The 17851-nt window shown below is 49.3% G+C and overlaps 1 long non-coding RNA gene across 1 annotated transcript; it reads left to right on the forward strand.

Annotated features, from left to right (window-relative positions):
- The first annotated feature begins 1452 nt into the window (after nucleotides 1–1452).
- LOC125944095 (uncharacterized) lies at nucleotides 1453–5298 on the forward strand. Its single transcript, XR_007466122.1, has 3 exons — nucleotides 1453–1573; nucleotides 3715–3843; nucleotides 5227–5298. It is a non-coding gene; the product is annotated as an uncharacterized LOC125944095 (long non-coding RNA).
- The last annotated feature ends 12553 nt before the right edge of the window (nucleotides 5299–17851 follow it).

Consider the following 17851-nt stretch of genomic DNA (forward strand, 5'->3'; position numbering starts at 1 on the left):
TTTGCACACCCCCAAATTTAAGTTGCCCCATGTCCAAATTTCAAGTTGGCACACCTCCAACATTTAAGTTGGCCCACCCATACATTCCAGTTGGCCCAGCCTTACGATTGCGATAGCAAATTATTAGACAGCTATACGAAATAAGGATAGTAGTTTTATCCGCCGTATAAAGTTGTAAATGTTCGCTTACTAACTAAATAAACACGCACGGTGCCACGCTCGCACAGGTAAACATGAACACATCTTGCTCGATGACCACGGGAGCACGTCAAAACGATGGAGTGAGAAAGCTTGTCAGCGGCAGCGAGCAAATGTACCTTCGCGCTGGCTCTCGCTTCAACGCGAACTAAACGTCGAAAGCGCAGCGCATACGAAACTACCGGCACTCACTCGGCGAATGCACTCTGGCCCATCGCAGATCGCTTTGAATATGAGGCTCCCGCGGGTGCACACTTCGGCCGCGTCCGCGTCACAGATCGCTTTAAAGATAGCTCGGTAAGCAGCAACCGCGTAAGCAGAACGCACCGTCAGCCCCCCTTCCCTTCCCGTCTCCGTCGCCTCGTCCCAGTGCCTCGCGCGTGAACTGCGTGAACTAAGACCGTACGCTTCTGGCCTTCCTCCCTCGCGAGCGCGAGATTAAGCTGCGGTTGCCGGCTCACCCTCACCCTCGCACGCTTTCACTCGCAGACACAACGCAGGGCGCGCGGCGTCGATTTTATCGCCATTGAACTTTATACAGAACATCACGACGACGGCGACGTCAAAAAAGTTGTCGCAGTTTCACCTGAAAGGTGAAGCATCAATTGCGATAGCAAATTTGTAGAGAGATATACGGAGTAATGATATTAGCTTTATCAGCTGTATAAACTTGGACATGCAGCAGCACCGGCAACGCGCCGAACTGTTGTCGACGCCGTCGGCATTTTGCCCGCGTTCGCTCAAAATGCGTGCGGCGTTGGTGACTGTTGCCGGAGCCTCTGATATAAATAGGCACTTGGTGCCGCAGCTAAACGTCGCCTCCCTTCCCTCCCCCTTCCCCCCCTCCCCCACGGCCTCTCGCGCATCGGAAGAAGGCGCGTTTGCTCTACATATATGGTGATTGTAAAGGAGGAAAGAGACGCCTACTTCTGCAGCCCTTAAGGAAGCACGGCGCAGAACGCGCGTTTGTTCTCCGCCGTGCGTTCACTCCCCGTGAAAGAGCGCGTCCCTCGCGCCCTTTCACTCGCACATACAGCGTTCGGCGGCGCGCGGCCACGATTTCATCTCCATTGACGTCATACGGAACCTCACGGCGACGGCGACGCCGACGGCGACGGCGACGCCGACGGCAGAAATCTGCTTTTGAGTGTCCATATAATTGCTATCGCAATAAAATGCGCTTGGAGTGTCTATATAATTGCTATCGCAATAAAGAAATGCCGCAGGATTGTTTTATTATTTATTTACTTTCTAGGAAGCACGTGGCTATTCGAAGCGCGTTTCTCCTGGCCGTCGCCATAGTGACAGCGTTGGGCAACATTGTCAGTCTCGCCCGCCTGCCCACGCGGAAGATGTTGACCAAGCAGCTGACCAGGTGAATAACACAAAAGTTCCTGCGCTAGAGTTGTGTTATAACGATTTCTGTACTAGTGTCTTCACAGAGTTTACTTACGAAGATCGCTATAGGGAAGATCTGGCACTGCGGTCAGCCGCGGCCACGCTGGTAATGGTTGGCAGTGCGGCTCGCTGTGACGCCATAATAATGGCAGTGGCTACTCATGTCTAGTTAATTATTTAACCATAACAAAGAATATGGTTACGGTGAGAAGAGAGGTATAAAATATATTTAGAGTCTGTTTACAAGGCATTCACTGGCATACAAGGTCGAAGACAGTCACGCGACATCAGCGAGCATCGCCGTCTTCTGAACTGTCCTCAGCTTCTATTCTGGTAGTGCTGGGTAACATGACCCCCGGTGGCGAAGGCACAGTCCTGGTGCTTGCTAGATCGTCCGAGTGGTATCGCTTAAGGCGAGTGACGTGGACGACATCGGTGGAAGGTCGAGACGTGGTGGAATCTAGAGGCGTGATTGCATATGATATGTAATGTCGGTCACTTGGCGCCATACACGATACGGGCCAGAGTAAGACGGAATCAACTTTTCGCAAAGGCCAACTCTGCGTGACAGTGTCCAAAGAAGGACCATATCACCAGGGTTCAAGATGGCATCGTGGTGGCGGCAGCATAGAAGCGTCGTTGCTTTTCCTGCGCAGTGGTAAGGCGCTGGTGGACAATTTGGCGTGCCTCCACAGCGCATAAGATGGCGTCACAGCCGTATTCTGACGACGTGTCAAGAAGGGCGGGAAGGAGCTTGTCAAATGGCAGCATGGGGTTACTGCCGCTTAAGAGATAAAACAGAGAAAAACCCGCCGTCATCTCGGGAGGAATTATAAGCAAATGTTACGAAGGGCAGAGTGACGTTCCAGTCATATGGTCGGCGGAAACATACATAGCAAGCAAATATTTGATAGTTCTATTAAGATGCTCTGTGAAGCCGTTGGTCTGAGGGTTGAACACCGTTGTCAACTTGTGTTTTGTAGCGCAGGAGAAGAGGTCCTAACAACCTTTGATATGAAATAGCGGCCCCGGTCTGTGAGGAGCTGTCGAGGAGCGCCGTGGTGCCCACCTGCGCCTTACCGCTTCTCAGGAAAAGCAACGACGCTTCTATGATGCCCGCCACCGCGATGCCCACTTCAATCCTGGTGATATGGTCCTTCTTTGGACACCATCACGGCGAGTTGGCCTTTGCGAAAAGTTGATTCCGCCTTACTCTGGCCCCTACCATTCTTTGCGTGAAGTGACCAACGTCGCATATGAAATAACCCCTCACGATTCCACCATGTATCGACTTTCCACCGATGTCGTCCACGTCACTCGCCTTAAGCAATACGACTCGGGCGATCTAGAAACCACCGGGACGACGCTTTCACCGCCGGGGGTCATGTTACCAAGCGCTCATTTCATTTACCATTTATTATTATTATTATTATTATTATTATTATTATTATTATTATTATTATTATTATTATTATTATTATTATTATTATTATTATTATACATAATAATAGATTTCCCCGAAGCATTCTCGACTTGAGCTGACATTGTCAATGCAGTCAAGGAGCGCCCGCTGCGTCAATCCGTCGTGCGTCTTGGAGAGCCCGCAACCTCCACCAAAATGTAACGGGGAGAAGACATGTTTAAAATATATTTACAGGCTATTCACAAGGCATTCACTGGCATACAAGGTGGAAGATATCAGCGGGCGTTGTCGTCTTTCGTACTGTCCTCAGTTTCGTCTCTGGCAGTGCTTCGTAACAATATTTTTGCATTCTAAAAAAAAACACAAAAAAGGGTCAACTTATAGCTAATCTTATCGGACCTCCTGCTCCAAAGCGGCTCAAATACGTTACGTCACACTGACGTAATGGCACTTACGTTCCGGCATGGCATCCGAAGCGATTGAAGTTCTGCCTTCATTTTCGCCATTAGTAAAAAAAAAAAAAAAACTATCTCCATTGAATGACTGAAAGGAAAAAAAAAAGGATAGGTGATTTCTCTAAACTGATTTTACGTGGCGCTTTCGTGTTCCTTTTTAATGTGCCCTGCGACCTCTTCCAAGCCGCCCCTCAGATGCGAGTCTGACTTCTGTCTCTTTTGGCGCCTGTGTCATGGCAGCAGGGACGAAATGCTGCTGTCGGCAGGTCCAATGGGACAGCTACAGTGGACGCTCGTGGCCATTCCTGGTTCTGTGGTGGCATTCCTCGTCTCTTGCTGCTACTTCTACGCCAGGAACCTGTCACCGTAGTAAGTCTCTCGCAAAGCCGCCGATGACCGATAACCGGGGAATGGCTGTCAGATGGCGGTCTATGTTGCGGTATTTCTTTCAAATACTACGTTAGTTTAAGTTAAGCTAGCTGAGGTCACTTTGGATTGGGGTAGGTTAGGTTAAGTGGAACCGCGTGTCGAGAGGAAACAAGAGCGGACCTGCATAACTGTGGGTGAAAGTTGTGATTTGTGCTTGTGGCTTTGTGTCATCGCGGAAACGTTCAAAGGAGCGCAACGGACACTGTGCCTTTGCGCTACGTCTGTTCGCTAGCGCTATGTGTGTCTTGTGCTGCTTCTGTTTCCGAGTGTTAGTTGCGCTGTTCGCAACTAACACTCGGAAATCGCAAATCGCAAATCGCAATTGTTCTTGCAGAACAGTTGCGATTTTCGTCGCATGCAACGGAAATGACACTTCTGGTGCGATGACAATCTCACCATGTGAAACGGCCTTAAGACTACGAAGGGTAATGAAGCCTAATGGAGATTAATTGCGATGAAATTACTTAAGCGAAATGACAAATAATTGAGGGTAACTAAGAATAGTGAGGCTAATGAAATTAAATTTAGGGTAATTTAATTAACCTAATCAAGAGTAATTAACTAAATAATATTAAGGCTGTACGATACAATTAAGAACAATAATAATAATTAAGCATAATGAAAGAATTAAGTGCATGTCGCCATCATACGATCATTCACGCATAATGCAATAATCAGTAAATTAATTTTAAATGCATTAATTGATTATTCAAGCAAACGTTACCATCATCCGACTGATCATGCCTAATAATACATTAAAAAATTAATTATTACAGCAAACGTCGCCATCATACGACCAGATGCGTTCGGATACGTCAGAGACGTGTGTGTCCAAGATGAGCAACTGGAAATAATGCTTACGCACAGTGCGTCTGACAAGTCCGACTAGACAGTTTTCTGCCGTAATGTTTTTGCTGATGGTACTTCGGACTTATGAACACGCAGGATGAAAAGGGATTGATTGCCTGTTCAGGTTTTCGAGGAATCCTCTCTGTTTTACAGGCGGTAGAACGAGTCCACGTACCGCATAAAACGCTGTCTCGATTTTATTAACCTAACTGCAGCTGTGTATAGCTAGTCCCTATTTGTGTTATTGAGCGCCACGAAGCCGTAATTTTTCTAATCTCTTTTCCGTGTAATAAAGCATCATCGTCATCGCTATCACCAAAGTCAGCAACAACAAAATAGTGTGTTATTTCGGTGTGACATATAAGCATGCTCATTTGTTCGAAATTACGCGCGAGGCTACGCTTCCAATTTCGCTTTGCGGAATGAAACCAGGAGTAATCGTTGACACCCTGTCATTAACTCTCATCCGAGCAGCGAGCCCAACAATCCGGAGGAGAACAGCGTGGTGCAGACGACGGCTAAGACGAGACTGAAACTTCTAAGTACGCCTATGTAAGTTCGCACCGTTACGCATTTCGATGTATTGTTCGAGGTGCAATGGGATTGTCATAAAAGAATGTTCGTTTACACTCAGTACTTGCTCAAGTTCTCACTTGCCTCGAAGCATGACAGGGAGTCTGTGATTTGAACTGACAGCTAGATTTGCATGCGAACTAATGTTGCCAGATTATGGGTACTCCAGAAAAACCCCACGGGTGAATACTCTCGAATACTGAAGCATTTTTTCGTTAGGTGTCCGGTTTTGTTCTCTGCTCTGGTCCGTTCGTTCTTCCGTGTCGTGTCCTCTCAAAAAACCCGTAACACCATCTAGGCTTGAATGGGTGAATTTCTGCGAACACATAGCACTCTGTTCGCTTACCGCGACCCACATCTCGGTGCACGAACCCCCAAACCACAGGGTTGCATTCAATAATTACTAGATGGAACTCTGGTGCTATGGTCTACATAATAATAATAATAATAATAATAATAATAATAATAATAATAATAATAATAATAATAATAATAATAATAATAATAATAATAATATGGTCTACATTTCTACGCTAGGGTCTACAGCATGGGAATGATGGTTAGTACATGGATTTGCCTAAACGTCGTCCTTAAAACAGTTTCGTGACGTTGCAAACGTATTATTTTAAACAAAGTATGATGTTATAAGTAATTAAACGAGCACCATTAAAATTCTCCGCAGACAGTATTTGTACTCGGGAGGTCTAGTACAGAATCCCTATACTGAAACCATTACGCCACAGACGCTTTTTATTGCGATAGCAATTATATTGACACTCCAAGCGGATTTCTGCCATCGGCGTCGCCGTAGCCGTGAGGTTCCGTATGTAGTCCAACGGCGATGAAATCGTCGCCGCGCGCTGTATGCTTTATGTGCGAGTGAAAGCGCGCGAGGGACGCGCGCTTTCACGGAGAGCGAACGCACGGCGGAGAGCAAACGCGACTCCTTCCGTCGCACGAAGGCCGTGGGGGCACGGGAGAGAGGGAGGGGAGGCAACGTTTAGCTGCGGCACCAAATGCGTATCTATATAAAAAAATGTCACAGTTTCGCCCTAAGGGCGAAGCAATGAATGCGATAGCAACACAGCAATGTCATACGAAGTAAGGTGAGCGGCTTTGGTAGCAACAACACGCAGAACTGTTGTCGACGCCATCGGCGTTTTGCCCGCGTTAGCTCAAAATGCGTGCGGCGTTGGTGACTGTTGCCGGAGCCTCTGATATAAATAGGCACTTGGTGCCGCAGCTAAACGTCGCCTCCCTTCCCTCCCCCTCCCCCACGGCCTCTCGCGCGTCTGAAGAAGGCGCGTTTGCTCTACATATATGGTGATTGTAAAGGAGAAAAGAGACGCCTACTTCAGCAGGCCTTAAGCGAGCACGGCGCAGAACGCGCGTTTGTTCTCCGCCGTGCGTTCACTCCCCGTGAAAGACGCGCCCCCCGCGCCCTTTCACTCGCACATACAGCGTTCGGCGCGCGGCGACGATTTCATCTCCAAATGACGTCATACGGAACCTCACGGCGACGGCGACGGCGACGCCGACGGCAGAAATCTGCTTTTGAGTGTCCATATAATTGCTATCGCAATAAAACGTTGCGTAGGCGAGAAGGTGGTAAAGCCTTCCGACGCCGCTCGACGAGTGTAATCTCGTCGAAAACCTCCGAGCCGCCCCCAGAGGCACCGGCAATAGTCACCAACGCCGCGCACGTTCGGTGCGAACGCAGGCAAAACGCCCATGGCGTCGACAACACTTCTGAGCGTTGTTGGTGCTGCTGCATGTCCAAGTGTCCAAGTTTACACAGCTGAAAAAACTACTATCCTTACTCCGTATAGTTCTCTACTAATTTGCTATCGCAATTAATGCTCCGCCTTTCGGGTGAAACTGTGACATCTTTTTTTACGCGGAAGTGTATATGCCCCACGGGGCTGTCACATAGGCGAGGTTATGTTTGTCGCCGCGAGGCAAGAGAACACCGGAGGAGGAAGCGCCTAGAGGTGAAAGGGAGAAAATCGCCGCGTTCGCGCGCTTTCCGTTTGTGCTTAGACGCCGCGGTGCTCGCTGTGCATGTTCGCGGCTTCCATACGCTTGCGCGTAACCCGCGCTCATGAAGTGAAATGTCACTGTAACTTTTTATTGCGATTTATTGCGATAGCAATAATATGGACACTCTAGGCGAACTTCTGCCGTCGCCGTGAGGTTCCATATAAATTCCAAGAGCGATAACACCGCGCCGCGCGCCCGGAGCCGACGATCGTAGCTTTATGCGTGTTGTGTGTTCTCGGTGCTCAGATTGCCTTGAAGCGATAGACAACAGCACGAAGTTCACTTCGCTCGCTGCTGCTGCCACATTTCCTCACGCCAGCGTTTTGACAGCGAGCGTCCGCGGTCACCGAGTGGGATGTGTTCATGTTCGCTGTGCGCGCAGACACTATGCTTGCTCATTTATATTAGCAAACGAATGTGTACAAGTCGGTACGGCTGATAAAACTACTATCCTTACTTCTTATGGCTCTATGCTAATTTGCTATCGCAATCCATGCTTCGCCTTTCGGGCGAAACTGCGATTTCCTTTTATTTACCCTCTTAGCAACAGTACGTACACAGGCACAAATGTCACTTGGTGCTAAACAATATTATACATCATTTTCTTAGACTTTACTAATTCAAACAGGCCTTCAAAGAGGCCATCGCAGACACCAAACCGTCAGGCTCCTGAAACCCCTAAGGCCGTTAAATCATGTGCTTTAGGGCATCGCACTTGTGCGCAAGACTTTCAATTGTTTGTTGTCTCGCCTACCCTGTATCTACGCGGGCTTATCGTGTCAGTCGGCACATCCCCCCGCGTCGCATGCATCCACAAGCGGCATATAACACCCTTACGAATTTCTTGCGGGTAAGCGAGCGCGTTGAGATGTTGGCGCGTTTCGATTTAGCCACCTCGAAAGACTGAACCGCTGCGATCAGTAGCGATTATGCGTGTTCATAGAGTCTTCTGCATTTATACAAGTATAGAATGTTCTGAAATTTAGGACAATGAAGACAGATAAAGGCCACAAGCACGAAGATCAAACAAATCCATGTACTAACTAGGAGTTCAATTCTGTGACTGCGCCGCGCTTTAAGAAACTCCTCAGTGACGAGGATTGGAGCTTTCAGAATGCGGCGAGGAAACGTATGCAAAATGCAGCCCTTATGAAAGCGCAGTTAGAACGCAAGCGAGAGCTTGTGCGGGCAAGGTACGTGCGGAAAAGACAACCAACGAGAGAATTGCGTCTGCAAGAACAGATAGAATGGATTTTTGACATTCTTTGTATTATGCCTAAGGGCAAGCTTTCGAAATAAAAAAAAAAAGAACAGAGAGAAGCTTCTCAAGAGGACGCGTTGGAATGTAGGTGAGCGCATTGACGGGCAAAATAGGCGAGAAAAAAATTTGTCGCAGTTTCACCCGAAAGGCGAAGCACCAATTGCGATAGCAAATTAGTAGAGAGCTATACGGAGTAAGGATAGTAGTTTTATCAGCTGTATAAACTTGGACATGCAGCATCACCACCAACGCGCAGAACTGTTGTCGACGCCGTCGGCGTTTTGCCCAAGTTCGCACCGAACGCGCGCGGTGTTCTTATATAAATACGTATTTGGGGCGCCGCTGCTAAACGTCGCCCGTCCCCCCACAGCCTTTCGCTGGACCGAAAAAAAAAAACACCGCATATCCACAGGGTGAATGATGATGAGTGGGCGAAGCTCCGGAGAAAATCATCGGTAAACCGTGAATCTTCCGAGTGATTCGCCCAGTCTCGCCGCACTAAATCGAACGATTGATTTCCACCAATGACACGCGCCATATGTGACGTCATTCCTATTTTATAACAGCACCCTTCATTATAATTGCACCATCTCCCGCTTAAGGGGACGCTAGCACAAACGCGTTAGAAACGTGCAGTACTCTCTAGTAAGGGGGAGAGGTCACAGCGTCTTACGCAGCCGTTTACACATGCCGGAACGTGCACCGCGTTTGCCGACGCCATCAGCGTTTATGAATACGGGGGTAAGGCGGAGAGGCCACAGCGTCTTACACCAGCTTCTTACACGAGCCGTAACACGCTAGCACAAACGCGTTAGAAACGCGCAGTCTTTCGTTAATGTTGGGTATTTATTGTCATCGTGGTGCTTGTGTGCATGTGCGCTTCGTGGCGTAGTGGTTAGCGCCGCGCGTTCGGAAGCGAGGGGTACCTGGTTCGATTCCGCGCTATGGCCACAACTTTCGGAATTGTTTTTTTTTTTCATAAAAGTAGACGTGGCTACCTACTACGACGACGACGACGACTACTACTACTACATACTACAGAGGAGGGACAGACCCACACCCTAAGGAGCTTCGCCCCTAAAAGTTTCGTTTGCTCTCTATATATCGAAAGGAGGAAAGAGACGCTTAATTCTGCAGCCCTTCAGGGAGCACGGCGCAGAACGCGCGTTTGCTCTCCGACGTGCGTTCGCTCCCCGTGAAAGCGCGCGTCCCTCGCGCCCTTTCACTAGCACATACAGCGTCCGAAGCGCGGCGACGATTTCATCGCCGTTGACATCATACGGAACCTCACGGCGACGGCGACGACGACGCCGATGGCATAAATCTGCTTTGGAGTGTCCATATAATTGCTATCGCAATAATAAGCACTAGAACAAAATCTCTTTCGTTTAGCAAACTTTGGTGGTACAGTGTTTACAGGGGAGGTCGTAATAGTGTGCGTTGCTTATATCTAGTTGCTTATATCTTAAAATATGGCAGTAGTGGTTTCTAGGTAAATACTATAAGCGTCATAAGTAATGATTCTAAACAGTTCTGCGCACTATATAACAATTCCCCAGTGGCAAATGTTGATTTTTGGATCTTTTTGGTGTAGTTGACTACAATGTTAATTACATATACAGACTAACCAGAGCAATCATGGAGGTAATTCGAGATTGCGTATGTCATGTACTTTCAATCATTCGGCTCCATTTGCAATGTGAACCCGTCTAGGTTGATCAGATGTTGAAATACATGCAATCGCGTGTATATAAAAAAATTGCAGTTTCACCTGAAAGGCGAAGCATCAATTGCGATAGCAAATTTGTAGAGAGCTATATGGAGTAATGATAGTAGCTTTATCAGCTGTATAAACTTGGACATGCAGCAGCACCGGCAACACGCAGAACTGTTGTCGACGCCGTCGGCGTTTTGCCCGCGTTCGCACAAAATGCGTGCGGCGTTGGTGACTGCTGCCGGAGCCTCTGATATAAATAGGCACTTGGTGCCCCAGCTAAACGTCGCCTCCCTTCCCTCCCCCTCCCCCCCCCCCCCCCCCCCCCCCACGGCCTTTCGTGCGTCAGAAGAAGGCGCGTTTGCTCTACATATATGGTGATGGTAAAGGAGGAAAGAGACGCCTACTTCTGCAGCCCTTAAGGGAGCACGGCACAGAACGCGCGTTTGTTCTCCGCCGTGCGTTCACTCCCCGTGAAAGCGCGCGTCACGTTTAGCTGCGGCACCAAGTGCCTACTTATATCAAAGGCTCCGGCAACAGTCACCAACGCCGCACGCATTTTGAGCGAACGCGGGCAAAACGCCGATGGCGTCGACAACAGTTCTGCGTGTTGCCGATGCTGCTGCATGTCCAAGTTTATACAGCTGATAAAGCTAATATCATTACTCCGTATAGCTCTCTACAAGTTTGCTATCGCAATTGATGCTTCGCCTTTCAGGTGAAACTGCGACCACTTTTTTTCTCATTTTTCTCAGACTGGTTACACACTACTACTACGACGAGGGACGAACGGGTGCCGCTTTAAGGAGCTTCGCCCCTAAAATTGTGCGAGGGCGCTGTGAGCAAACTGGATTGGGGCAGAGACGCGTTCCGCGGCATATTGCGCATACTACGCTCGTAAAATAGTGCTTTGCAACGGCAAATTTATGTTTACACCATTTTGCCAAACATATATATTTGAGGTATGGATTATACAACACTACATCTTCAATTTTGCTGTCGTTGTCAAGCGCGTCGTCTGCTAGCGAGCGCGTGTTCGCTACGCGGACGCTGGCGGACGCCCAGTTTTTCTCACAGACCGTCTGTGCAGTACATTTTTTTATGTTTTAGTTGCTTTGGTACGCCAATGCATTTCTAGGTAATTAAATCAAAGGGGACATAGGCGTGTATATATGTAAGGTAAAAAAAAAGTTGTCACAGTTTCACCTGAAAGGCGAAGCATCAATTGCGATAGCAAATTTGTAGAGAGCTATACGGAGTAATGATATTAGCTTTATCAGCTGTATAAACTTGGACATGCAGCAGCACCGGCAACACGCAGAACTGTTGTCAACGCCGTCGGCGTTTTGCCCGCGTTCGCTCAAAATGCGTGCGGCGTTGGTGACTGTTGCCGGAGCCTCTGATATAAATAGGCACTTGGTGCCGCAGCTAAACGACGCCTCCCTTCCCTTCTCTCCCCCTCCCCCCCCTCCCCCTCCCCCACGGCCTCTCGCGCGTCGGAAGAAGGCGCGTTTGCTCTACATATATGGTGATTGTAGAGGAGGAATTGAATAAAGCCTTTATTTTAAGGAAGGGGACGGCTCTAGGCCGCTGTTGGGGATTAGGTGGGAAAGGAATGTGGGTTCCCGGATTTTTGGCTGGGGCACATCTTCATCTCAGTCTTTGATCTCCCGCTTTATGCAGAATCAGGTGCATGTTCACTTCCGCCGCTCTCGCACGGGCTGGTCGACCCCTTCTACACTACTCGAAACAAGCCACTTTGTCTGCCATATGTCGCAATGGCTTTCTGTGTTTCAGGGTTAGTCTGTATTTCAATTCCTAGTGTTCTAATATCTCCGTGCAGTAAATGTTGAATGTTGGATCTCCCTTGTGAAAAAGCTGCACAGTTCCAAATGAGGTGTTGCAAGTCTGCTCTGCATGACTCCTGACAATGTGTGCATCGGGTATAAGTGTCCGCAGTCGTAGCTTGTCTGGTTTGGTGCCATTTCTCAAGTATGTGTGGTGTGTATGCAGCATTGGCCATAACCTTGTTCAAAAAAACCTCTTCCGTGCGAGTAAGGCCGCCGTTGTCAAACACATGTACTGGTGTAGCTTCTAATAGTCTCCGTTTACTATCTGCTTTTATTTTAGTGCGAATGTAATGCATCAGTGCTCTGCTAGGAGAGCCTTCGGCCAATATCTTTAGGTATGGATTTTGGTCAGCGGGGTTTGGCGAGGAAATGGAGTGTGGGGAGCTGTACGTGTAATCAAGCCCACCCGCTTGCGCGGCAACTGCGTGAGCGGCTGCGTTTCCCCCATCCGTGCCGGTGTGCCCCGGTGTCCATATGATTTCAACATTTGTCCCGTTGTCCTGTATTCTCTTTAGCATTTTTCTGGTGTCGTTGGCCACAGCATCATCTGTCGTAGGCACCGTTAATTCGGCCACCGCTTCGTACGAGTCAGTTAGGATCCGATAATTATTTCGCACATTCTGCTCTACAATGTCTCCCATGTCAATGGGAATGGTGTTGACCGCTCCCCATATAGCTAAGAGTTCTGCGTGCAAGGTTGCACCCCCGGGAAGCTGACATGTGTGATAGCCATTGTGTTGGGGTGCAGATGTGCTAACCCAGGCCATGCTTGCCATGTCGTTTTTGATTGCAGCGTCCGTGTAGATGTCAATGGTGTGCTGCGGCGTTCTTAGTTCTAATCTCTTTTCAAATATTTGTCTAGCTTCCACGTTTCGTCTGGCGATAGGGCGTTGTTGCCTCCGTATGCCCAGTGGTGCTTCCCATGGTGGCGTTATGGTCGCTTCCGCGGGCTCTGGCTTCGCATGGACTTGTTTATCCCATGCGATGATCTGTTTTCCCTGAGTCGTGTTTTCCAACCGGGATCGCATTCGAATTCGTGCTTCATTGATTATGTCCCGTATGGGTGGAATCGCTACCAGCTTGAGCAGGTCCTCGTTCCTCGTGTGCTTCGGTAGCCCAGTGATAGTACGGAGGGTGGCCCTGTGTAACTTTTCGATGTCGCTGAGGTCTCGTTCAGAGAATTCGTACACGGGTGCCCCGTAAAGAATCCTTCCAACCGCGACTGCTTTTGCAAGCGTTTGGCACGCTTTCTGACGCGCTCCACCATACTTGCTCGATATTCGTCTAACCATGTGCAATAGCGGTCTCCATTTTTGCTTTAGTGTGCGAATCCATAGCTGGGGGCTGTTGCAGCTAGCAATCTGTGCTCCGAGGATCCTAATTTGTCCATTGGTCGACGTAATATCGCTTTTGCCTATGTGTAAAGTGATCTGCTTGTTTACATTGGTCGCTTTCTTTCCGTCTACGCTGATCAGTTCCGTCTTCTCCGGCGAGAGTTGCAGTCCGAGGTTATCTAAAGTGTTGCTAAGGCTCAGGATCGCTGCTTGCAGTTCAGTTTGCATGCTCTGCATGTCGGAATAATCCGCCGCTTCCGTCCATATTGTTATATCATCGGCGTAAATAGTGAAACGGGCCGAAGTGTCTCGCTCAAGACTTTCTGCTACCCGTGTCATGGCCAGATTGAATAGCATAGGTCCGAGGATGGAGCCCTGGGGCACACCCCTATCCAAGTAGTAGGTCCTCGGACTCCATCCCGGTGCCTTGCCATGGAGCTGGATTGGTCTGCTTTGGAGGAAGCTACGGATCCAATTGTATGTTCTTTGGCTAGGGTATCTGGTTGCTAATTCCTGTAAGATGACCTCTTGTTTCACGTTATCGAATGCTTTACGCATATCGACTGCAAGAATATAGTCAGGCATCTGTTTGCGAGACTTGCGGTTGATCACTCTGCGGAGCAACCAGAGGCAGTCATGTGTGCCCATGTTCGGCCGAAAACCTGCCTGCGCAGGATGCAAACCCGGTTGTACATACTCCATGTAGTGCTGCATTCTCGTGTTTAGCATTCTTTCGATCAATTTGCAGATAGTTGACGTTAGAGCTATGGGGCGTAGATTAGCTGGTTTCGTGTGGTCTTTGCCCGGCTTCGGTATAGGGTAGATGAGGGAAAGCTTTAGTGAATGTGGCACTAGTCCGGATTCCCAGGATTCATTGACAATTGTTAAGAGCCGTTCTTGAGCTTCATTGCTGAGGTTTCGAAGTTCTTGCCAAGTCACTCCATCGTGCCCGGGAGCTGACTTCGTTTTACCGTGTGCAAGGGCCGCTACGAGTTCACTCAGCGTAAAGGGCGTGTCTAGCTCCTCTTTCGCGTTGTCTATCGTGGCAGAAGGCAGCGGTTCCGGAGGCGCTTCGGCAGCATGTGGGAAGAAAGTGTGGATGACGCGCTCCTCCAGCACGGCAGGCTCTTCTCGCAAAAAGAGTTCCGCGAGAGGAGGCGCGCCTTTCTTTCTCCCAAGAAGGCTCCTTAAAATCTGCCATAGCCTTTTTAGACCGGGCTCCCGGCCAAGCTTCGCGCACGTATTGTGCCACGTGTCTGCTTCGAGTTGTTGTTGGTATTCCTTGATGAGTCGGTATTGATGCTTAAGGCGCATTAGATCTTTGTGACGCTTTCCTTTATACCGGTATTGCTGTGTGAGGCGGTTGACCTTCCGCCATAGATTTGCAAGGTGCATATCCATGTGACTTGTAGTGTCATCGCATGGGATAGTTTCTCTGGCCTCCGGCCGTGCCTCCGCTATCATAGCGCTGAATTGTTCAAAGTCCGCAAAAGAGTCCCCGGTGGCCATTCGAAATTTTTTCCAGTCAAAAAACACCGTTTCTCTCCTTTCTCGGATCTTTTTGCGATTGAGCGTGATGATTATTGGTAAATGGTCGCTTCCCCATGTCGTCGATTCTACGTCCCATTGCCTTATGAGCCCTGGAGTGGCTAGTGTCAGATCGGGCGTTGTGTCCTGTTGTCGCGCGTGTAGCCCTATGCGGGTTGGTGTTTCTGGTGTGTTGCATATATCCAGAGCTGACATTTCTATTGCATCATGCAGTATGCGTCCTCTCGAGTCAGCTTTGGCGTAGCCCCATGTTTGATGCTTGGCGTTAAAGTCTCCCCCCACTAGAATGGGAAGGCCTCCAGCTTGTGCCTGCACCTTACCGAGCCATTGATAGGAGTCATTCCGGTGCTTGCCCGTTAGGGGTCTGTAGTACGCGGAAACTGCAACCATTGGCCGGTGCCCGCGTGGACATAGCTTTACTGCCACAATTTCTCTGAAATCATTACACAAATCTGGTATTTGCAGTTCGGTTGCGGTGCAATCATGTCTAACTAAAAGGGCAGCTTGGCCTTGCGCTTGTTGGTTTCTATTGCCCTGGTGTAGTATTGTAGCCTGCTGAAAGGTTCGGTATCCTTGAATAGTGCACGGTCCCCTTGTCTCCTGTAGAAGCACGACAAGGGGTTTGAATTTTTTAATTTGCTGTCTTAGTGTGGATCCATTCTGCGTAAAACTTCGACAGTTCCATTGGATGCATATAGGCCTTGCCGTCATCTTTCATCTGCTGGCTTACGCCTTTTAGGTTCATCATGTTGCTTCTGAATATTTCTCTGAATTTCCGTGAATATCGCTTTCATCTGAGTTTGTATTGCATTCGTGACTGTCTGAAATTCCTCTCGTAGGTTCTATTCGAGGCGCTGGGTCTCAGTGTGTCTTTCCTGCCTTAGGATGCTCAGCATCTGCGCATACGCCGAGTCTTGGGCTGTGAGTGGTTTTGACACTGATGGTGCCTGGTTCTGCTGAGTCTGTGCGGGTCCTACATATTGCGGCTTTCTAGATTTTGCCGTGATTTTTCGACTAATTGATCGCCCGACCCGACTGTTAGAACGCGTGCGTTTTTCTCGGTCTGCCGGCGTCTCCGATTCACGTTGCCGTGGCGTTGGAGGTGGTGGCGTATCTCGTTGCTCTGGTGGTAGTCGTGCGAGTATTTGCTGCAGCATTGCTCTCAACTGTTGATTTTCCTTTCTGAGTTCTTTTATTTGTTGCTCATAATGAGCGGATAGTGTGGGTTGCGTGGATGTTCCTGCCAGCACTTTTTCAGCCCAGGTCACTGTCCTCTGCCCTTCTTCTGTGTTCTGCACGACTTTCTTAATGTCTTTCGGTGCACGGCTAGGACATGCCGAGTTTAGCGATATGTGGCCCTGTTTCTGGCATGCGACACAGAATAGCTCTTCGTCGCATTCGTTGTCTTGAGGGTGTTTTCTACCACACTGCTTACAAACTTCGTCTGAAGGGCAATACTTGGCAATGTGTCCCAATCCGTGACAATTGTAGCAAGCGATAACCTTCGGTCTGTACTCATGCACCCTTGTGATCTCATAATCGAATACGAGCCTGTTTGGGGGAGATTCCGTGTTAAATGTTAGCAGCAGCATGTTTGTCTTCCCGAGCAGACGTGCCTCTAGGATAGTTGCCGTCTCGCATCTCAAGTGATCCTTGATATATTCAATGGTCTGGCCGGGACGCACCTTGATGACCCCCCGACTGTTCCCCACCTTCTGTGTTGGCGTTCTTTCAATTATCACTTCATACGTACGAACGCGACCGCTCATTTTCTCAGCCAGTCGGGTCAGCGCCGCAAGCCTCTTCGCGTGTTCTTCATCCCTGACAGTAACCTTTATGCAGTTCGCCGCAGGGTCGTAGCGGAAAATTGATAATTCTGCAAGTTCCCAACTTCTCGCCGTCATCTCTAGTGCTGCTGTTATAGCCTGCTTAGGTATGTCATGTACGTGTACCTTGTTAAGTGGCCTGATCGAGAGCGCAAAATGAGGTCGACTTACCCGTTCGAGGCGAAGCTGTTCGGGCTTGACTTTTCTGTTTGGTTTCCGCTTGCTGAAAAAGGACCATTCAAGGCTTCCGTTGTCCTCGTTGTCTTCGTCGTTGCTATCGTCGTTGTCGTCCTCGCTAGCATCCTGAATATCCATTTGGTCGTTCAATTGAGACTCCCTTCTTCTGGCCTCTTCCATCGAGGGACGCGCCACGGCGTCTTCGGCTGTAGCGCGGCGTTCACTCGGCGTTTCGGCGCTCTCAGCGCGCTTCGCTCGTCGCGTTATCGGCATTCTGGAGGGGCTATTCTTCAAATTTTCGGCGTCTCTAAGCTGAGGTAAGCATGGAGCTTCCGTGCTGGGTCCACTGGAGTGCGAATGTTGCTGTGGTGGCGACATGATGTCGTGCTCACCGGGCCGGCCTCGCCGAGGCCGCACTCGGGCTGGGCCCAGACGTGGTTAGGCTTAGGTCAGTGGGTCGCCGTCGAAAAAGTCCTCGTAGCCAGAAAAAAACGTCAATTGGAGCCGTGAAAAAGCACACCACACTCACAGAAAGTACTCACGGTGTCGTTGCTCAATGTTTACCACGTTGAATGATAGTTCCACGCAAACTTAAAATAAAACATCGAAGAGCCAAAGTGGGCCGCGTCTTCACACTCTGGCGATCGCCGGACCTTTTCGTAGAGGAGGAAAGAGACGCTTACTTCTGCAGCCCTTAAGCGGCACGGCGCAGAACGCGCGTTTGTTCTCCGCCGTGCGTTCACTTACCGTGAAAGCGCGCGCCCCTCGCGCCCTTT

This window comes from Dermacentor silvarum, chromosome 3 (genome assembly GCF_013339745.2).
Source record: "Dermacentor silvarum isolate Dsil-2018 chromosome 3, BIME_Dsil_1.4, whole genome shotgun sequence".
NCBI classification, from domain to species: domain Eukaryota; kingdom Metazoa; phylum Arthropoda; class Arachnida; order Ixodida; family Ixodidae; genus Dermacentor; species Dermacentor silvarum.